This window comes from Micromys minutus (genome assembly GCF_963924665.1).
Source record: "Micromys minutus genome assembly, chromosome: 3".
NCBI classification, from domain to species: domain Eukaryota; kingdom Metazoa; phylum Chordata; class Mammalia; order Rodentia; family Muridae; genus Micromys; species Micromys minutus.
The window spans coordinates 81,359,566-81,383,258 of record NC_137972.1 but is presented as its reverse complement, the minus strand read 5'-3'; the positions used below and the strand labels follow the sequence as shown (position 1 = coordinate 81,383,258).

The 23,693-nt window shown below is 37.2% G+C and overlaps 1 protein-coding gene and 1 pseudogene across 2 annotated transcripts in view; one reads left to right on the top strand and one right to left on the bottom strand.

The window, feature by feature from the left end:
* Window positions 1-23,693, top strand: part of CPEB1 (cytoplasmic polyadenylation element binding protein 1) — a 93,232-nt gene that overhangs the window by 36,518 nt on the left and 33,021 nt on the right. The gene's annotated exons all lie outside the window — the stretch shown is intronic.
* Window positions 3,362-12,935, bottom strand: LOC308418960 (guanine nucleotide-binding protein G(I)/G(S)/G(O) subunit gamma-5-like; annotated as a pseudogene). Its single transcript has 3 exons — window positions 12,868-12,935; window positions 8,293-8,357; window positions 3,362-3,590 (listed from the first exon to the last, which is right to left on the bottom strand). The product of its transcript is annotated as a guanine nucleotide-binding protein G(I)/G(S)/G(O) subunit gamma-5-like (transcript).

Below are 23,693 nucleotides of genomic sequence, written 5' to 3'. Positions count from 1 at the left end.
AGTGTGGAATCTGGTTCTTTTGCAAAAGTACTAAGAGCTTCTAACTGGCAACCCATCTCTTCTGATCTTTCTTTCTATCCAATTCTCATAATAAGTTTGAAGTTTAATATACTTGCTACCCAAATACTGGGCCCATATCTCATTCTTTAACTCTCCAGAGCACCTCTCAGTTAACAGGGTGATAGATTTCCTGTCCAATATTTTTATTTTAGGGTGTTGGAAAAGATCCTTTGTGAAAGAACTAAATAATTTTAGTTGAGTCTTTTATTTATTTCGTAAATTGTCTCTAAACAGAGAGTTTTCTTCCCCCCTATATTCACAAGTGTGTGTGTGTTTGTTTGGATAGCCCTTCTGCTTGAGGTAGAATTACCTTGTAGTTGGATTTAAATTTCCTTGATGGCTGAAGATGTTGAGCATTTTTTTCATGTTTAACTACTTTTATGCTAAAATACTTTCATTTTACCTTTCTACCGGCAGTGGGTGAGGACTCTACTTGCTATGTTAATATCTATTGTTTACCTTTTTTGTTAGTCAAATGCAGTCCTGGGAGAAATGAGGCAGGTAGGGGTAGGGCTAACATCAAATCCAAGGCCTTGTACTGCAAGGTAAGCACTCTAACACTGTGCTACATTTTTAGCCCTTTGCTATGATTTTGATAATGAGTTTTCTTTGGACAGATGACTTTACTCTCTATTCCTTTTTACATTGGGCTGGAGACTCAATTATGAACACTAAGCATACTATACCACTCAGCTATAACTGGACCCCAGGCTTGTTTGTTTGTTTCTATTTTCAGTTGAAATTGAATTACAATTGCATATGTTTATGGAAAAAGATTATGATTTACAATCAAATGTAAGATAATCCAGTTAATTCCTGTCTCTAAGTGTTGATTTTTTTTTTTTTTTTTTTTGGGTAAGAACAACTGAAAATTACCCTGATCTTTTTGATATGTTAATATTTAATCATACTGTACAGTACATTTCCAATAAAAACCTCATGGTGTTTAGATTTTGTATCCTTTCAGTATCTTTCCATTACTCTTACCAGTTGTTCCCCATCTTCTAATAACTATCTTTTAGCTCATTTACAAATTTTAACTTAATCAAACTAATTTGAAACTTTGTTGCTGTTATTTGTATAAATGTTTTTATACAAGTCTAACTCTTACCAGATATACAAGTTTCTTTATTCTGGGTGCTATCTCTGGCTTTCTTGATAGGCCTCTTTCGAAGAACAAAAAAATGTATATGCTTTTATTCTTTGAGAATAAGACAATTACATCCAACTCTTTCAAGAGTCCCTCTCCTACCTACCTAGCTTTATACCCCTCAACTCCACAGTTGAGTCAGTTTGTGTTGGCAGCTGCTCCTTGGCGTGGGGCCTGCACTGGCATGTGGTCACTATTCCTGATTATCATCCCATTAAAGAAGACTGATTCCTCTCCGGCAGTCGTTAACCAATAGCTTCTTTGCTAGGGATGAGACTTTGTGCCCACTCTCTGTTCTCCATACTGGGATTTTGTCAGAGGTCTTATATTTTTAAGATACGACCCTGCTAGTAGCTACTGTTAGGATTTGTTTTTAGGAAGTTCAAGAATCTAACCCAAGAGCACAGGTATCTGTGTATAATACTGTGGAAACATCTCAAAAGGTTTGAGGTGAATTGAATCAGAATATTGTGGTGTTGAAAGTATAAATGAACCTAAGTTTGTTATATTCTTGCTAGCGTTGACTGAATTTCTTAGGGTGATAAGCCCCCACTTGGTTTAAATTCTTATGAGGTAGATAAACATAACACATAATTGTTAGAAATTTTTAGTTGCTTTTAGTCTCCATTTGCTTCTTCTATTTCTTTTTATCTTGAATTCGATGAGAAATCCATATTTATTTTGTAGAATTATCTACAGTATAGATTCTAACTATCAATGCTTAATGCCTCCCAATATTTTTAATTAACTGATGATTTTATTTAGAGATTTATGTTTGGCTCTGTGTGTGTGTGTATATATGAGAGAGGGGGGGTGAGAGAGAGAGAGAGACAGACAGACAGACCAACAGGGTTTCTCTGTAGCCTTGGCTGTCCTCGTTCTCTTATCTGTAGACCAAGCTGGCCTCCAACTCAGAGATCCACCTGATTCTGCCTCCTGAGTACTGGAATTAAAGATGTGTGCCACTACCGCCCATATTTTAACACCTGTGCCAGCATACCTAGATGCATTAACATACAAGATTGACAGCAATTTTGTATCTCTCATACTTCATTTATTAGCTGATATAATTTTGTAAAAGTAAGCTTTCATTGCTTGGTTAACCTAGAAAAAGGGATTAAAAAAAAAACCTAGAGAAGACAATTAAATGGTTAATTATTTCTGTTTATTTTGTTATATAATACTGAGTTGATTCTTCAAAGTTGACAGGTAAGTTTTTCTAATACCATCATGTTTTTGTGGATTTAATGTGCTGGATGTGTTTTGATCTATTGCAATTACCTGTTTTTGTTCACATGATTCTATTCTTGAACAGTTGATTTTTTTCATATTCAGTCGAGTGACTAATTTTTAAAAATCCATCAACATGTGGAAGAAGGGGAACTCTCATGTATTCTTTATGGAGAATGTTTCATCTGCTTTGGAAAACAGTATAGGAGTTGTCAGAAGGCCATGTGTAAGCTATCAGATGACCTGAAAATTGTCTTCAGTCTATATCTAAGAAGTGAGGGCTAGTGAGACAATCAGTTTAGAGCAATTACTGTTCTCTCAGGGGACTCAAGTTCAGTACCTAGCATCCATGTTAAATGGCTGACAAGGGCCTATAACTTGAGATTCAGGGGAACCAGTGCCATTGGCTTCTGCAGGCCCTTATGGGCACACATGTATATAATTTTAAAAATAAATCTTCAAAAAAAAAAAAAAAAAAAAACTTAAAAAACCCCAACAAACATCAATTCAAAGGCTAGAGGCTTACTTAGTTTGGTGACAAGGTGGCTTGCTAGCATGTGTGAGGCATTATACTTAGTCCCTTAGCATGGTAGAGAGTTGATCATAGGTCTGAGTAAAAACCTGTAAACAGACCTTTGCAGCAGTGTTTTTTATACTGTCCCAGATTGTAGGGACTAGTGAGTGGATACACAAAAAGTGCTGCTTCAGTAGAACACATTTTTTATATGCTACAGCCAGTGTTTATAAAACAGTTAAACCTTGTGAAACAGAGCCATGAAAACTCAGAGAAGTACATGTTAAGGACTGACGAGTAGAAGATTGTGTTTTAAGGCACGTGTTAAGCTTCTGTACAGACTTAGTTCTCTTAAATATTCACTGGTTCATGAAAAGTGGTTTGAGAAACCTCAAGAAGGTATATGACTACAAAAAGGAGCAGACTTTCTGGGGTCTGAAGGGATTAGTACTTGAAGACACTCCAGTCAGCAGAGGGTTGTGTTGAGCATTCTGCAGACAGAACTGTTTCAAGTCTGCAGCTCCTGGGAAACCTTCATGTGGTTGAGCCTGGCCTCCAGCCGGAGCTGCTGAACCACCTTCTTCATGGTGGCGACACTAGAAGAACCCCATATGGCACTCGGGACAGCTGGGCCAACTCCTCAGTCCAAGTAGGGGCAGCAGCTCATGGGACGGCAAGGGTGGGGCTCCGAACTTCCAGTAGAACACACTGAATAATAAAGAATGAAATCCTGATTGGTATTGCAGTGTGGATGTGCCATGAAAACATGCTAAGGGAAACAAACTTTTTAAAAGGCTGTATAATTGTAGGGTTCCATTTTTGTGAGTATCCAGAGGAGGCTGGGTCGATTGACTTGACTGGCTAATGGCTGCCCAGAATGGGTTGGAAGGGGAATAGGGATAGCTACTAGACAGTTTCTTTTGGGAGTGGTAGAATGTCTTAAACTCTAGCATTGTCACACTAGAGACCACTGAATTGTAGAACTGGCTTTTTTTTTTTTTTTTTTTTTTTTTTTTTTTTTTTGTATTAAGCAAATTTTGTTGGTGGTGTCTCCTACGTGTTTTTCAGACTGATTTAGAATTGTGGGGTCAGGCGATCCTCTTGTTAAATCCTCCTAACAGGAGTCAGGTTAACATGCCTGGTTGAGTTGTATAACTTAAATGATTATATGTGTCTAAAAAGGAAAAAGATACCTACAGTGCAGAGCAGAGAACCAACTCTTAAATTGCAGTAGTGTTCTTGAATAAGACTATCAACCATATTTAAAAACACATACAAAGAGACAATTCTTTAGTTAACACATAATAATCAAGTTGTTCTGGATGCTGTAACTACAGATGTGAACAGATAATACAGCATCTGCTGTCTTGTAGAAAAGCTATGAATAGTTTGTGTGTGGGTACAGAGGGATGGTAGAGGTAGCACAAACAAGACTTTTCAGATTATTCCTTATAATTTGAAAACTAAACAGTTGGGCCAGATAGTCATTAGGCCAGAAGTTCAGTTGTTATATAATTTGTATGGGTCAGGATGGATGAGAATTGAGGGAAGACACTCCTCCCCACCCCCCACCCCACCCCCGTGTGTGTGTGTGTGTGTGTGTGTGTGCGCGCGCGTGCGTGCTCGAGCGCTTGCCCGCCCCTGTCTGTCTGTCTATGTCTCTCTTCTTTTAGGGAAATACCATGATGACAAATCCAGTCATGTTAAGACTTGTTTAAGACAGGGTCTCCTTATATAACTGAATTGGCTTATAATTAAAAAATTTTTACCTTTGATAATGTTGCAATGAATACACTTATAGTCAAATAATTCTTAGCATTTGTGTTCATTTAGGAATGAATGTTGATACATTTTATTTAGGTGGTATATAGGACTTAGAACTGATTCCACTATTAAAGCATACCCTGAACCCTGCAAGAGATTATAGTACTGCAACTAGTAAGCTTAGATTAATCAGTTTCAAAATGTTAAAACTCTTAAATGTATGGAAATGCTATCCTTTTTGTCCCTTCCACAGTTTGATAGTGCAGCCTCACCATACATGGGTAAAGAAAATTGTCAAAACAACTCATCACCATTGGATTGTAACTATAATTTTTACAGCTTGATAAGTAAAATTATCATTTTGATCCCCATTTTTTAAAAAATAAGTGGAACAACTTTTTAAAGCTATTAGTATTTTTAATCTTTCCCTTGGCATAGGAAGCTACCAGGCTATCTGAAAAATGCCTTAAAAAGAGTTGTGATTGCCTCCATTGTTGAAGAAATTAAAAGATGATAGACAATTTTTAATTCATTATTATCTAGTTCCCAATAAATAACTCCGGGAAAGTGCTATAAAGTCAGCTTACGTAACTATACATCTTTTACTTGACAAATCGAACTTTTAAAAACATTAATGCTGACTAGGAATAATAATTGTGAATTCACACTTTAATAGTTCTGTCCCTAAGTATAAAGGTGTGCTCACAAGCATAACTCCCCATTTAGAATAGCTGTGAAACCAGTTTGAACCAGTGTCTTTCTTAATGAACACAAAAATCCAAAGTTGTAAACTATAGGACATAGTTTTATGTAGGTTGAGCCTTTTCCTCCAGCAACTTGGTACTCTGAACAAAAAGTAACTGAAGTAACTTTCTTCTGACTGAACTCCTGAGAAATACCTGTTTAATAAAGGCAGTACAGTAAATTGAACATCTACAAATAATATATCTGCAGTTTTAGATATTACCTAGTACATAGGAAATGCAATTACGTTGTTTTGGGTGTTATTTGTTTGAGTATGGTATTCATTTTTTACAGAGGACAGTAAATGCTAACTTACCATAAAGGAAAGAATATGAGATTAAAATTCATGTTAGAAAAATAGAGCAGAGCTCCTGGTTTTTTATTTGGAAAAAATACTTCAGCTATTTCATGCTGAAGGACAGGGTAAATTATACTAACAAGATGATTGAAAAACGTGCTTCCCTGGAGAATTTGAAACCCATTCCTTTCCTTGTCCAGTAACTCTCCATGTGTTCCTTCTATAGTTCCATATCTGTACCACATATTTCATTTCTGTGATTATTTAGTTTGTGTCTGCCACAAAACTTGAATATCCATGAAATCAAGATTGCTTTCCTAATGCCTACAGAAGATTGAGTCATCAATCTTTTAGCCTACACTGCATGGAACTTACAGTTAAGCCACAGCATTAGGAAAGATACAGCCAAAGTGGCATGTACTGTAAGCTGTTCACTCAAAGCAAGCAGGGTGAGAAGCGTTGCAGATCATGAAGTCATCTTCTTTGTGACTGTACAAAACTAAATAACCTTTAAAGAACATCAGGACAAAGTGACATTGATTTGTAATGGGACCTGTGTGACCTTGGTAAAAATTGCTTTACTTCTTTTGAATCAGTATTTATAAAATGGGCATGACATCTTCCTTCTTCGTGATTTATAAGTTGTATGGCACTCTTAAACCTAAAAGGTTAGTTTTCTTGTTCTTTTTTTCCTTATTTGTGAAACTGAAGACTGGTGTTTGATTCCATCTCTAAAAGCCTTGGTCTGTGTGGCACCATCCCCATCTGCTGGACTGTCAGAGTTGTGCTACTAAGAAAATTTGATCATGTCTAATCACTGTCAGAATTACTTATGTTTCACTTTCCAAATGTAGGTATTTCACCTCTTTTGATTAAAAAAAATAAATGAATATAGTTACAGGGTAGGAGGCCACTCAAAGGTAAAGGTAATGTCTTCAGGAGTCAGTATATTTAGTTTTTCCTATTTGTTGTTGTGCAATTTAATATGTTGTTGAGAGGATATCACTTAATTTCTAGAGAATTCAAAAGATAAGTAGGAAATCATTACAAGGCTGGTTATGGTAGGATATACCTTTAATCCCAGCACTTGGAAGGCAGAGGCAAGCTGGCCAGAGTCCTAGATTCCATAGCAACTTCCAGGACAGCCAGGACTACATAGAGAGACCCTATCTCAAAGAAAATTATTACAACTAGTAAGAAAGCAGATATTAAGCAAATATTCAGAACAAGGCACAAAATAATTATAAAACAAGAATAGTTGTCTTCATCCTAATAATAGTTAGAAATTTAAATGAAAAATCCTGTGCTCCATGGCAACACCTTATGAAATAGATATGTAAATTAAATAAGTTGTCTATGGAGAAACTATTCTGAAGGATACAAAAATAGGATTTTAATGAGGGAAGAAACTTTTGTTTCTGAGATGGGAAAGATTACTATTGAAGACATGGATCCTATAATGATTAAGAACACAAAGTCAAATCCAGTTAGTGTTTGTTTAACCAAAATCCTGACATGATAGTTATGTTACCATCCTTTAGTCTCAGATGTTTAATTAGTGTTTCCACAAAACATAATTTGGGACCTTTTTTCCTAGACTTGTCTCATAGGTGGAGAAAGGAAGTGGGGTTAGGGAGAGGGAGAGAGACAAAGGGAGGGGGGAGAGATGCAGAGAGAGAGAGACACACACAGAGAGACAGAGAGAGCATCTGGTATCTCAAAAGGCAACATATTAGCCCAAATGGAGTGGACAGTATCTGAGAATACCTGGAAAAGGATGTTTTCCTTTGGAGAGGGACATCATTAAGCAAGAGTCTTGGATTATTCTTCTTTTCTTGGTCACATACCTGTTGTCATAGAGCTGTGATAAAATACTCTTGACTTAAAAGAAAATTGGGGGGAAAAAAGGTTTATTTCATTTTTTTAGTTTACAACTCTCAGGCCATACTCCATTACCGAGGGATTTCTTATGGCAGGAACCTGAAGACAGGAACTGAAGCAAAGGCTGTGGAAGAGTGCTACTTAACTGTCTTGCCCAAACTGCTTTATTTTATCCCCAAAGACCCACCTGCCTATCATGGCATCAACACAATGGACTGGGCTCCCACATCAAGCACTAGTTAAGAAAATGCAGTGCAGACTTGTTTACAGGCAGTCTGATGGAGGCATTTGTCAGCTTGTGTTAAGTTGACAAAAAACTAACGAGACAACTGTCAAGTTTAGTATGTCTTAGACTTCAGTATAGTGGTGGTGATTCTAATCATGCTCAGGGTGTATTTCCCAAGGGCTAATGACCCACCAGTTTTGTAATACTTATTACACTTGGAGCATCTTGAAATAGGGATTTAGTACTTAGATTCCTGGGATACCCCTCAATTTTTTGTACCATTTTTTTTCTCAGTACATTTTTAGTTCCTTATTTACAAAATAAGGATTTGCCTTTCTTTTTTTTAACCCATTTCATAAAAATTGTGTTAACAGGCTAAAAGTATGAGCTTGATTTCTTGTAAACAGGAGCTAAAACATCAGAACATGGCGAATCTTCACATTCTGCCTTGAGTGTGTTCTGCTTGCCCTTCAGTCTTTGTTCTGCTTTCCTGTGGAACAAGGTTTAAACATCAAATTTAAACCAACTCCAAAAAGAGTTTGTTGGTGGCATCCAGCTATTCACTTTTTGGACAGCTCAGTGATTCTAAAGTATTATGTTGAAGAGAAAACTAGTTTCTTATTTGCTGTAGTCATTGAGATTTATTTCAACAGATAAACCTCATAAACCAGAGTGACAGGCCTAAAGTAAAACCTCAAGTTGACAAGTTCTGTCTGTATAAAGCTCATTTTGCCCACAAGTAAACCAGTTGGTGTTAATTATGAACAGACAATAAGGATCACCAGGCACCTAGGAAAGACCAAGGTAGGAAAGGAGGAGAAAATGCCTAAGGCACATAATTCAAGGGGGAAAATATCACAGTTAAAAGTTTTATTGTTTTTTTTTTATTTGAAATTTGGTGTGTTTACATTGTATTACCATCCTAATTTCATTTTGTCATTGATTTCATGTAAAATTTAAAATCTGATTTTAGTGTGGACTTTTTTGCAAACACCAAAAGAAAAATCAATTTTACTTGGAGGGTGTTAAATCTGAGCACCTTACCCTATTTTAGAAGTATTTTTTCATTTAATAATTCTTGTTATAAAAATTTTTGTAGAAAGTAGAGCCCCCAAAAGTGAGAGACATCATCCATAACTACTACATTTTGATCAATATCCCAGTATTTCTCTAACTAGTAGTATTTATCTACATGAAATCTTTTAGAATGTTAATTCCCCATTTTGCTTCCTTTTTCTGTCATTAATGTTTATATTTTATAGGTTTGTATAACATTTTGCTATGTAAATAGAAGCATTATAGGAGTCTAAACGCATGAATAGAATTCAGAGCTCCCATGATTTAGACTGATAAAAATAAGTATCTGTTTTATGCATTAGTGAGAAATACCTGAAGTTCAAACTTCTACTACATTCGCTTTTTTTTTTTTTTTTTTTTTTTTTTTTTTTTTTTTTTTTTTTTTTTTTTTTGGTGGCTCTTGCCTGGTGCTAGAACTGTGAGGGCTTTGATCCTAGAGAATTTTGCTTCATGTGTACTATTTGCTTGATTGATCAGTTCTTATAAAAGGGTCTGAAGCACACATTTTCTTATTTGAAAATGACTAAATTAATGAGAACTTAGAAAAAATACTATGTTGGAAGATTCTCAGCACATAGTTCACATAATAGAAAGGAACGATTGAACAGCCAGGAGTGTGGAAATAAGACTTCAGTTTCATCAAGATCGAGTTTCCTTAGCTGCTTCTTCAAAATGAATGTTTTAGACACCATGGCCATAACATTATAAAAGGAAAATGTTTAATTGGGGCTAGCTTACAGAGGTTTAGTCCACTATCATTATGATGGTAAACAAAGCATTGCTCAGGGAGACATGATGCTAGAAAGATAGCTGAGAGTTCCACTTCTGAGTTGGCAGACAAGGCCTGGCTTGAACTTCTTAAATCTCAAAGCCCACACTCTAGATACTTCCTCTAACAAGGCCACATGTCCTAATCCTTTTAAATAACGCCACTCCCTATAAGTCTGTGAGGGGCACTTTCATTTAAATCACCGTAATGAGTTAAATTTTTTTGTAGACTTACTTACCTATTGTCTAAGGAACCAGTTATATGCATATCATCTGGCATCAGGAGCAGTTAAGAAATGACTTTTCCTCCATTGTGTGTTGGGGTGGGAGTAGGGGATTCAAGGAGGACTTGGGGGACACTGTCATAGGTAAAGTGCTTGGAAGCATGAGGACCTGTGTACAGTCCCTACCACCCTCATAGACAGTGAGATACATGGACTAGTAATGGATAGTACACAAATTTAATCCTATTATTCTGGAGACAGAGGCAGGCAGATATCTATGAGGACAGTCAAGGGTACATAGAGAACTCTTGTCTTTCCTCATAAAAACCAAACAAAAAGTGAGCTACAGTAGGGGTATGTGAAGTGGAAATTTCTGGTTTCTTTGAAAACTTCAGTTGTGTCACATGTTTTTCTGGAAGCTATCTTGTGAGAGGATGTTTTGTTGAAGCAGACACATGAGAAGGCATAATATATAGAAATAATATAACTATAACCCCATAGACAGTAAGAGGATGCTCTTGCATTGCTGTGCCTGCAATTTTTTGCTAGTCTTTGATAGCTGTACAATGCTTTGCCAATCTTTGTTAGGTGTGCAGTGCTTCACTGGTGCTGTTCTGGTCTTCACTGCATAGAGAGAATGTACCAAACTTCCTGTGGTTTTCCAGTTGAGTCTTGCTGCTTCCACTGACTCGTGTCAATTCAGTGGAGCCTTGCAGTGTTTGCTGGGTCTGCCAACAGTACTGATTCATGTTTGGTGTTTGCTATTGGACTGGATTGCTGATACCCTAACAACAAAGATTGGAATTGTGCCAAAGAACTCCTTCTAAACAGGGCCACAACCCCCTTTTCCTGTTAACCTTCTTTCTCTGCTACTCTGGTCCATGGGCTAGAAGGGAGGTTGAAGCATTTAAGAACCCCAATTAAAGTAGATTTTGAAAAATCTAAGTCTACAGGTATGCCTGCCACACTGATACTAGGGAGGCAGAGACAGAAGAACCCCAGGAATTCATTAACCAGCCATATTAGCTCAGTTGGTGAGTGCCTGCCAAATTTAGTGAAAAACTCACAAGAAATAAGGGTATGAAGTAAAAGAAGATACTAGTGTCAACACATTCACCCCACAATAAGCTTCTAATTGAGCACCAGCTGGACTTTTCTGTGTTCCATGACATAAGTAAATGTTTCCTTCAGCAATAGTGCCTTATCAGGATATAGAATAACCAATATTTTTGGCAATAGCTGTTGATGCTTGGGGTTTTCCATGAGGCCCCTTGGCTAGTGAACTCAATAAGATGTAACTAGAGATTTTACTTGGTAGCATAAGATGTCTGCTTGGGGCATTGTCTTCCCTATTATTTGGTGATTCCATTTAGACTCCTTTCATATTTATATATATTTTTAGAAAACTTTACAGTAGTAGGTTTTCATATGATTTTTCAAATGGCCTTTAGTATTTGTTGTCTTTCCCTATATTACCCCCTCTATCCTTTTCATTCCCCTCTATATTTAATGTTCCCAATCAAGTTTTCCCCTCTTCTTTTACATAACAGCATATTTTGTTCCCCTGTCCTTGGAAGATCCATTACTAGATATAACCTCTGATTATTCAGATTGTAGCACATATATCAAAGCTCAAAGGTTATAACCACATCTGCCTTTTGGGGTCTGGGTTACCTCTATGACCTTTTCTAGTTCATCCATTTACCTGTATAATTAACCATTTCAAAATTCTTAATAGTTGAATAGTATTTCATTATGTTCCTCATTTTATTATTCACTCATTGTAAGACATTAGGTTATTTCCATTTCCTGGCTATCATAGAGCAGCAGTGAACACAGCTAAGCAAGTATCTGTGGGATTAGGTGTAGAGTCCTTTGGATATATATATTTATATTACACACACACACACACACACACACACACGAGTGTGGTATAGCTGGGTCTCGAGGGTAAATCTATTCCCAGCTTCCCAAGAAACCATCACAGATTTCCACAGTGGTCATACAAGTTCTCATTCCCACCATCAATAAACATATGTTCCTCTTTTCCACATCCTTGTGAGCATCCTTGTCATTTGTTTTATTGGCCTTGGCCATTCTGAGTGGCATCAGATGCAATCTCAGAGTAGTTTTTAGTTTGCATTTCCCTAATGACTTGGGATGTTGAGCATTTCTTTAAGTGTTTCTCAGCCATTTGTTTCACCTTTTGAGAACTCTGATAAGTTCTGTACCCTATTTTTTAATTGCTTTATTTGGTTTTTTCTAATAAAAATTGTATTTACTTAGAAGCATTCAGAATGTCAACAAAACAGCCGCAATTTTTTTTATTTTTGCAATTACAGAGTGGTATTCAGTTAACAGAACAACAAGTATCTTCTTATAAGCTGCATCGGAGACAACTGAAGATTTTTAAAAAATGGAAAAAAAACAATCAAACTACTGTCCCCGTATATAACTAATTTGTGCTGTGCACCAACAAGAACCTGCTTTAAATTTCCATGCCAATTTACAACCCCAGACTGTACCAGGAAAGGTTAGTGGCTATTGAAAATACCACCAGGACAGGGCTATCTAAAGACATTCGGTAGTGTGTTAACTATGCAAAAAAAAAAAAAAAAAAAAAGACACTGTACAGTTTAAACAAATCTTACACCGCCTTACATTTCAATTTTTTTCTTTAAAAGGAGTGAGTTGTGTACAGGGGGGTTAAATGCTTTATAAACAAGAAAAAATACTGCACTAGAACCAACTTATTCATCATCATTTTCTTCATCTTCATCTTTCTCTTCTTCCTCCTCTTCTTCATCCTCTTCATCCTCCTCATCATCTTCCTCTTCCTTCTTTTTCTTGCTCTTTTCAGCCTTGACCACCCCCTTTTTCGCTGCATCAGGTTTTCCTTTAGCTCTGTAGGCAGCAATGTCCTTCTTGTACATCTCCTTCAGCTTGATGGCCTTCTTCTCTTGGGGCTGCTTGTCATCCGCGGCAGTGTTGTTCCACATCTCTCCTAGTTTCTTTTCAACATCACCAATGGGGAAGCCAGGATGCTCACCTTTGATTTCTGGGCAGTACTCAGAACAGAACAAGAAGTCAGAAGGAGGCCTCTTGGGTGCACTGGGGTCCTTGAACTTCTTTTTGGTCTCCCCTTTGGGGGGATGTAGGTTTTCATTTCTCTTTCATAACGAGCCTTGTCAGCCTTTGCCATATCTTCAAATTTCCCCTTTTCTTTAGCAGACATAGCCTTCCACCTCTCTGAGCACATCTTGGAGAACTCTGAGAAGTTGACAGAAGCCTCTGGGTGCTTCTTGTGCTCCTCCCGGCAGGTTTGCACAAAGAATGCATATGAGGACATTTTGCCTCTCGGCTTCTTAGGATCTCCTTTGCCCATGTTTAGTTGATTTTCCTCCGCGAGGCACAGAGTCGCCCAGTGCCCGTCCGGCTCTCGCTTGCCCCAGCGCGCTGTCTCTATGGAGCTCAGTATACTCGGGTTATTTGTTTTTTTTTTTTTTTTGATGTCTAATCTTTAATTTTTTTACATAACTAACCATTTTACTGAATATGTAATTGATAAAGATCTTTTTACATTTTGCAGCCTGTCACTTTGTCTAAATGATGATGTCTTTCGCCATACATAAGCTTTTCACTTTCATGAGGTCCCACTTATTAATTGTTGGTCTTAGTGTTCTGTGCTATTAGTGTTTTGTTCAGAGTCTTTTCTCTTGCCAATGAGTTCAGGCTTATTCCCTACTTTTTTTTTTGGTTGGATCCTGGGTATCGGGCCTTATATTAAGGTTCTTGATCCATTTGGAGCTCTGAGTTTTGTGCAGAGTGATAGGGATCTGTTTGCATTCTTTTTTTTTTTTTTTTTTTTTTTTTTTTTTTTTTTTTTTTGAACTTTAACAAATCATTTTTTTGGATATTCTCTGTATTTACATTTCAAATGTTATCCCCTTTACCACCTGCTTGCTTCCATGAAGGTGCTACCTCTCCCAATCACCCTCTCCACCTCAGCACATTGGTGTTCCCCTACACTGGGAAATGTGCCTTCACTGGACCAAAGTCCTCTTCTACTATTGATGCCAGACAATGCTATCCTCTGCTATATATGCAACTGAAGCCATGGGTCGCCTCTTGTGTGCTCATTGGTTGGTGTCCCTAGGAGTTCTGGAGGGTTTGGTTAGTTGATAATGTTCTTCTCATGGGGTTGAAGACCCTTTCAGCTCCTTCAGTCCTTTCTCTAGCTCTTTTATTGGGGTCCCCATGTTCAATCCCGTGGTTAGCTGCAAGCACACTCAACTGTATCTGTATGACTCTGGCAGAGCCTATGAGGAAGCATCCATATCTGGTTCCTACCAGTAAGCACTTCTTGGCATCAGCAATAGTACTTGGGTTTCCTGGCTGCATATGGTGTGGATCTCCAGGTGAGACAGTCTCTGAATGACAATTTCTTCAATCCCTGCTCCTCTATTTGACCTTGTATTTCCTCCGATGACTGTTTTGTTCTCCCTTCTAAGAAGAACTGAGGCATCCACATTCTGGCTTTTCTTCCTTTTTGAGCTTCATAAGGTCTGTGAATAGTTTCTTCAGTATTCAGAGCTTTTGGGGGCTAGTATCGGTGAGTGCATACCATGTGCTGTTTGCATTCTTCTACATGCAGCCATCCAGTCTGACCAGCATCCTATATACAGCTATACAGTTTGACCAGTACCACTTACTCAAGATACTGCCTCCCCCCAATATGTACATTTTGACTTTTTGTTACAAGTCAGGTGTCCATAAGTGTGTGGACTTAGGTCTGGATGTTCAATTCCATCTATTGACATTTTCCTGGATTTTGGTTGGTTGGTTGGTTTTTCGGTTTTTCAAGGCAGGGTTTTTCTGTATAGCAGCCTTGGCTGTCCTGGAATTTGCTTTGTAAACTAGGATGGCCTCAAACTCACAAAGATCCGCCTGCCTCCGCCTCCTGAGTGCTAGGATTAAAGATGTATACCATAATGCCTGGCTCAACATATCTTATTTTTATACCAGTGCTATACTATATTTATTCTTGTAGCTCTATAGTAATCTAGTTGGTTTCAGGGATTTCCTGAAGCTATTTTGAGTTGTTTACTTTCCTGCTTAAGGAGCTTCCCTATAGGATAGAATGTTTCAATCTTGGAGGAAACTGTTACACATTATCCTTTCAAGTTTGGGGAAGAACTGTGTTGAGATTTTGATGGGAATTCAGTTGAATTTGTGGATTGCTATATTGTTAGAATGGCCATTTTCACTATATTAATCCCCCAGCGCTGTGAAAATGGGAGAGCTTTCTATTTTATGTTGTTAATTTATTTTTTTAAAAATATGCCAAAATGGTGCTTTAAAATTTCAGATGACTGTTTCAATTTTTAATTATAGATACCTTGTTTTGCTAGATACATCTAAAGAATTGGGGGAAATTAAAATACTGTCTTTGAAAATACCCCTTAGCCATTATAAATTTTAAAATGACTTTTATCATTTGGGTTGAGTTTGGTTTTTATTAAAACCTTCAGCCTATAGATTTTTAATGTACAATTCAGAAAACATCTAATGTAAAACCTTATTAATAAAGCCAGTTATTCTAGCCATTTAGTTTTAAAATATTTTATTGTGAATATTTCAATCCCAGTAAGAAAGTTGAAAGAATTACAAAATGAGTGGGTACTTGTAATATCTACCACCAAGATTTGACAGATATTTGTCACTTATTTTATCACATGGCTACTTACTCCTCTACTTATTTCACTTGTGAATATGTCTTATTTTTATGATTTAATCCAAAGTAAGCTATAGATAGGGATACAGCGCATCCCTGAATATTCAGTATGTACTATTAATTCTGCCCAACATTCATAGATCTGTTTTTTATGTCAGCATTATATACCTTTGTTAGTAAATAATAATGCACTATATTAAAATACTATATTTTTATCTTGGACTTTATTCAGGTTTGGGCAGTTGTAAATAAAGCTATTACCATTCTAAACAGTTATTTAAACGAATACATAGGTTTTTATTCCTCTTAGTTGAATTTCCTAGGAGTAGAATTTCTGGGTACTTTGTATTTAATCCTATATAAGAAGTTGCAGCCTTTTCCCAAAATGGTTGTACCACCATTCATTGAATGGAAATTCTGGTAGGTAACCAAATACTGGCAAATGAGCTCTTTTCATCTGGGTGGTATGGTAGGTGTGTTCTCATGGTCCATTGATATGTGAATCAATTATAGGATTCTAGTTAAAGATGCAAACAGAATGATATACAAAGGATCTAAAACAATCAACAAAATATTGTACAAAACATTCTAGGTACTATATAAACTTGGGCTTTTCACCATTTTTTAAACAATGAAATGTCAGAAAACAAGATGAACTTTTGTAGATTAAATTAAGTAGTTCTATATGCTACCTTGAAGGAACTTTTTTAATGTAATCACATGAAAGAACTATATAGTTTGTCTTGATGGAAATTTATCCTAAATGAGAACATTCCAGAGTACTTTTATTTTAGAATATCCTGTAAACAACCAAGCCATCAGAACATGCTTATACAACAATAAAATGTTCTCTTGAATTAAATTTGAAGACATTTTTGTTTAATTAAGAAAGAAGCAAGAGAATGTAGAAAGGTACTTAGAACTGTTAACTTTCTAAATCCATAACACCCTAGATATTCACCTAATTGCCATCAAGAACAACAAAACAATTTTGTCCTGATTTTAAATTCATTGTAGGAATAAAGACCGCACAAGTGGTCTTTTCAACAAACCTCGAAGCCCAAGATTGGTATGGCAATAACTTACAGCACCAGCCAGTGGGTTTAAAAGGCACTCTTGGTCTTTTTCTTGTTTCAAGTATGTCCTCAGGCCTCAGACTTGTTTTCTCATCCTAAAACTGACATTTTTTCATTTAATTCTTATAGCTATGCTTTCAAATTAGTTTTCATTTGAGAGCTCAACTTCAGAATCTTTCAACTTTGCTCTTAGTCTTAAACACTTGCTCTTCTTCATTTAACTACATGCTCTTTCTCCTTTTGTACCAAAGTGCCCTTAGTTAATGGCCTTTTCTTGTTACTAACTGCAAAATAAGTCACACTGCAAATCTTATACTTCGTTCTCATGGTGTACATCATTTTGGCATCTTCTATCTACACGTATCTTCTAACCTGCATATTTCTTGTTATGGTAAAGTCAGTGTTTACTATTTTCAGCCACAGTGGTACCTAAGAATGCTGTCTCCCTGGGACCCTTTTACTGTTAATTTCAGTGATAGGATTGCTACTTGCAACTATAAGACCCAGAGTCTTAACTATATTTTCAACATCTCATCATAAATTCCAAAAATACTTTGTAATTTTAAAAAATTATCTTATTGGATATTCTCTGTATTTACATTTCAAATGTTATCCCCTTCCACCCCCCACTCCCCATTCCCCCTCTCCTTCACTTGTTTCCATGAAGGTGCTCCTTTTCCCAACCACCCTTTCCACCTTGGCGTTACTCTAGGAAAACGTGCCTTCACTGAACCTTCTTCTCCCATTGATGCCAGACAATGCTCTCCTCTGCTACAATGCAGCTGGAGCCATGAGTCTCTCTATGTGTGCTCATTGGTTGGTCTTTTAATCCCTGGGAGCTCTGGAGGGTTGGTTGATTGATAATGTTGTTTTTCCCATGGGGTTGGAAACCATTTCAGCTCCTTCAGACCTTTCTTAAGCTCTTTCATTGGGGTCCCTATGTTCAGTCCAGTGGTTAGCTGCAAGCATGCTCAGCTGTATCTATATGACTCTGGCAGAGCCTCTGTGGGGGCGTCCGTATCTGGCTCCTGCCAGTAAGCACTTCTTGGCATCAGCAGTAGTGCTTGGGTTTGCTGGCTGCATATGGGATGGTTCTCCAGGTGAGGCAGTTTCTGAATGAACTTTTCTTCAATCCCTGCTCCTCTGTTTGACTTGTATTTCCTCCCATAAGTGTTTTGTTCTCCCTTCTAAGAAGGACTGAAACACCCACATTCTGGCCTTCCTTCTTTTTGAGCTTCACAAGATCTATGAATTGTTTCTTTGGTATTCATAGCTTTTGGGGGCTAGTATCTGCTTATCAGATGGTATGCACACAAGTGCATACCATGTGTGTTCTTTTATGATTGGGTTACCTCAGGATGATAGCTTCTAACTAGTTTCATCCATTTGCCTAGGAATTTTATAAAGACATTGTTTCTAATAGCCGGGTAGTAAATATACCACAGTTTCAGTACTCATTTCTCTGTTAAAGGACACGTGGTTTCTTTCCAGTTTCTGGCTATTATAAATAAGGCTGCTATGAACATGGTGGAACATGTGTCATTGTTATAGGTTGGGGCGTCTTTGGGATATATGCCCAGGAGTGGAATAGCTGGGTCATCAGGTATACTATGTCCAATTTTCTGAGGAACCACCAGACTGATTTCTAGAGTGGTTGTACCAGCTTGCAACCTCACCAACAATGGAGGAGTGTTACTTTTTCCACATCCTTGCCAGCATCTGCTGTCACCTGAGTTTTTGATCTTAGCTATTCTGACTGGTGTGAGGTGGAATCTCAGGGTTGTTTTGACTTGCATTTCTCTGACTAGGGATGTTGAATATTTCTTTAGGTACTTCTCAGCTATTCTGTATTCCTCAGTTGAGAATTCTTTGTTTAGCTCTGTATCCCATTTTAATAGGATTATTTGATTCTCTGGAGTCTAAACTTCTTGAATTTTTTGTATATATTGGATATTAGCCCTCTACTAGATGTAGGATTGGTAAAGATCCACTCCCAATCTGTTGGCTACTGTTTTGTCTTCTTGATGGTGTCCTTAGCTTCACAGAAACTTTGCAATTTCATGAGGTCTCATTTGTCAATTCTTGATCTTAGTGCATAAGCCATTGGTGTTCTGTTTAGGAAAATTCCCCTGTGCCTATGTGTTGTTCTAAGCTCTTCTCTACTTTCTCTTCTAACAGTTTCAGTGTACCTGGTTTTATGAGGAGGTCTTTGGTCCACTTGGACTTGAGCTTTGTACAAGGAGATAAGAAAGGGTCTATTTTCATTCTTCTGCATGCTGAGTGCCAGTTGAACAAACACTGTTTGTTGAAGAGGTTGTATTTTTTCCACTAAAAGTTTTTAGGTCCTTTGTCAAAGATCGAGTGACCATAGATGTGTGGGTTCATTTCTGGGTCTTCAATTCTGTTCCGTTGATCTACCTACCTATCTCTGTACCAATACTATGTGGTTTTTATCACGATTGAACTGTAATACAACTTAAGGTTAGGGACAAGATTTCCCCAGAAGTTCTTTTATTGTTTTGAATAGTTTTAGCTATCCTGTGTTTTTCATTATTTCAAATGAATATGCAAATTGTTCTTTCTAACTCTATGAAGAATTATGTTGCAATTTTGATAGGGGTTGCATTGAATCTGTAGATTGCTTTCAGCAAGATGGCCATTTTTATTATGTTGATTTTTCCGATTCATGAGCATGGGAGATATTTCCATCTTCTGAGATCTTCTTCAATTTCCTTTTTCAGAGACTTGAAGTTCTTGTCATATAGATCTTTCAATTGCTTGGTTAGGGTCACTCCAAGGTATTTTATATTCTTTGTGATTCTTGTGAAGGATATCAGTTCTCTGATTTCTTTCTCAGCCTATTAATCTGTTGAGTAGAGGAAGGCTACTGATTTGAGTTAATTTTATATCCAGCCACTTTGCTGAAGTTGTTTATCAGCTGTAGGAGTTCTCTGGTTGAATTTTGGGAGTCACTTAAGTATACTATCATATCATTTGCAAATAGTGATATTTTGGCTTCTTCCTTTCCAATTTGTGTTCCTTTGACTTCCTTTTGCTGTCTTATTGCTCTGGCTAGGACTTTGAGTATTATATTGAATAAGTACGGGGAGAGCAGGCAGCCTTGTCTAGTACCTGATTTTAGTGGTTTCTCACCATTTATTTTAATGTTGGGTACTGGTTTGCTGTATATTGCTTTTACTAGGTTTAGGTATGGGCCTTGAATTCCTGATCTTTCTAAGACTTAACAGGAGGGGTGTTGAATTTTGTCAAATGCTTTCTCAGCATATAATGAGATGATCATGTGTTTTTTTTTTTTTTCTGAGTTTATATAGTGGATTATGTTGATAGATTTTCATATATTGAACCATCCCTGCCTGCATCCTGGGGATGAAGCCTACTTGATCATGGTGAATGATCATTTTGTTGTGTTCTTGGATTTGGTTTGCTAGAATTTTATTGAGTGTTTCGCATTGCTGTTCATGAGGGAAATTGGTCTGAAGTTCCTTTTTTTTGTAGGGTCTTTGTTGTTTAGGTATGAGTGTAATTGTGGCTTCGAAGACTGAGTTTGGTAGTGTTCCTTCTGTTTCTATTTTGTGGAATAGTTTGAAGAGTATTGGTATTAGGTCTTCTATGAAAGTCTGATAGAATTCTGCACTGAACTATCTATCTGGTCCTGGGCTTTTTTTGGTTGGCAGGTTTTTGATGACTGCTTATATTTCTTTAGGTGTTATGGGCCTGTTTAGATGGTTTATCTGATCCTTAATTTTAACTTTGGTACCTGGCATCTCTCTAGAAAATTGTCCATTTCCTCTAGATTTTCCAATTTTGTTGAGTATTTCCTGCCATCTACTCCTCTTGGGTGTATCTGCTTCTTTTTGTTCTAGAGTTTTCAGCTGTGCTGTCAAGTTGCTAGTGTATGCTCTCTCCAGTTTTCTTTTGGAGGCATTCAGAGCTATGTGTTTTCCTCTTAGTACTGCTTTCATTGCATCCCAAAGTTTGGGTATGTTGTGCCTTCATTTGAGTTAAATTCTAAAAAATCCTTAATTTCTTTATTTCTTCCTTGACCATGTTATCATTGAGTAGAACATTGTTCAGCTTCCATGTGTTTGTGGGCTTTTTGGGTTTTTTTGTTTTTGTTTTTTTTTTTTTTTTATTTTGTTACTAAAGACCAGCCTTAGTCCATGGTGATCTGATAGGATGCATGGGAATATTTCAATGTTATTGTAGCTGTTGAGGCCTGTTTTGTGACCAATTACATGGTCAGTTTTGGAGATGGTACTGTGAGGTGTTGAGAAGATAGATTCTTTTGTTTTAGGGTGAAATGTTCTATAGATGTCTGTTAAAATCATTTGGTTCATAACTTGTGTTTGTTTCACTGTGTCTGTTCAGTTTCTGCTTCTATGATCTGTCCATTGATGAGAGTGGGGTGTTGAAGTCTCCCACTATTATTGTGTATGGTGCAATATGTTTTGAGCTTTAGCAGGGTTTCTTTTATGAATGTGGTGCCCTTGCATTTGAAGCATAGATGTTAAGGATTGAGAGTTTGTCCTGATAGTTTTTTTCCTGTGATGAGTAAAAAGTATTCTTCATTATCTTTTTTGATAAATTTTGGTTGAAAATCTATTTTATTCGATATTAGAATGGCTACTCCAGCTTGTTTCCTATGACCATTTGCTTTCAAAGTTTTTTTCCCAGCCTTTTACTCTGAGGTAGTATCTGTCTTTGTCTCTGAGATGAGTTTCCTGTAGTCAGCAAAATGCTGGATCCTGTTTAAGTATCCAGTCTGATAGTCTTTTTATTGGGGAATTGAGTCCATTGATGCTAAGAGATATTAAGGAATAGTGATTTGTTGTTAGAGGTAGAATTATGTTTGTATGCTTTTCTTTTGTTTTTGTTGCAAGAAGAACATTTTCTTGCTTTCCTAGGGTGTAGTTTCCCTCCTTGTGTTGGAGCTTTCCATCTATTATCCTTTGTAGGGCTGAATTTATGCACAGATATTGTATATATTTGGTTTTGTCCTGGAACATCTTGGTCTGTCCATCTATGGTAATGGAGAGTTTTGCTGGATATAGTAGACTAGGATGGCATTTGTGTTCTCTTAGGGTCTATATGACATCTCTGCAGGATCTTTTAGCTTTCATAGTCTCTGCTGAGAAATCTGGTGTAATTCTGATCAGTCTGCCTTTATATGTTACTTTTCCCCCCTTACTGCTCTTAGTATTCTTTTTTTGCTTTGAACATTTAGTGTTTTGACTATATTGTGTTGGGAGGACTTTTTTTGGTCCAATCTATTTGGAGGTCTGTAGGCTTCATTTAGGTTCATGATCATCCCATTCTTTTTCTTCAGTTCCCCAGTAGTGGCTGGGAACAGGGACTTCACCTTTACTGTGTGTGTGTGTGTGTGTGTGTGTGTGTGTGTGTGTGAGAGAGAGAGAGAGAGAGAGAGAGAGAGAGAGAGAGAGAGAGAGAGTGCACTCCTTGGGTGATTACTCCAATTTAGAGAGCTTGTGCACCAAAACCTCAGCTTGGAATTGGATTAAAGGTTCTGGCGGTCTATGAATTTGTTATCCACAAGAAGGGTGATGATGAGCTAGTTGGGAAACTCAAAAGTGGTTTTTCACATCAAGCTTATGGAGAATAACCACACAGGCAGTGAATACAGCTCTCTGTTTGTAGACACCTTCTAAGGAAGATTCACAAAAGAAAAGTCAGTGTGGGCCAAACTGTGAGTCCAGATTTTAAAAGGATGTCTACATGAATGATAGCTCCAAGGATGTGACCCCTGACATTTGAGTTTTAGAGATCAATATATTGGCCATTTGGGATAGGTAGCAACTAAAAAAAGGTTTGGCTCATATTAAGAAGGTGGAGCTGGGCAGTGGTGATGCACACCTTTCATCCTAGCACTTGGTAGGCAGAGGGAGGAGGGTCTCTGGGTTTGAGGTCAGCCTGGTTTACCGAGACAATTCCAGTACTGCCAGAGATACACAGTGAAGATCTTAGTGGGCAAGAGAAAGGTGGAAATTGTTGGCATCAGGGCACAGGTTGATGAATTGTGGACCAAGAATGAAAATATATATATATATATATATATATCAAGGACTGGAAAGATAGCTCACTGGATAACATGCTTTCTCTGAAAGTCTGACAACCTTAGTTCACTGAAATCCACATAACCCACATAAAAATCAATCTTATATATCCCTACAGGGAGATGGTAGGTAGATATCTTTGAATTAGCCGAAACAAGCTGATCGGTTAGTCTGGCAGGTGTATCAGTGAACAAGAGAGACCCTATCTCAAACAAAGTAGAAGGTGAGAGCCAAAACTTGATTCCACACGTGTTGTGGCATGAACACATGTATATTTCATCCTAGACAAAATAATGTATAAGTTCACGTCTCTTTGAGTCTTACTAAAATGAAATATAAAAACATAAAACCTAAACATGCTAATGTTTATATTAAGAACTGTCAATGGAAACTAGGACATAATTTACAGAGTTTATTGAAGATTATTAAGAGCTATTGGTTAAAGTAATTCAAAAAGTATACTTTCCTTATAAGTATAGGAAATAAGAAGGAAACTTAATGATCTTGCTGAACCCAATCCCCAGTGTCATAGATTAGTGTGTACTTAAGGCTTATGGCAGTACTTTGACTATTCTGGCTACCATGCTTTTCTGTCTTTTGAACTGTTCTACCTATTAGCACTCAGCTTAGCAACAAATCCTTCTCTAGAGTATGAACTTATATGGAGTTGTGATTAACCCACATTAGCCTTTTACATTTGGTGAAGGTGTGAGAGAAGGTTAAAGTAAGCCAGGGCCTGAAGATTGGTTTTGATCTTAGCAAACCACTTTTTTTCATCCTGTCTTCTTTTCCATTTGTTTTAGTATCTACCTGCCTTTCTCCTTTAACTGTGAAAGGAGAGACATTTGTAACATT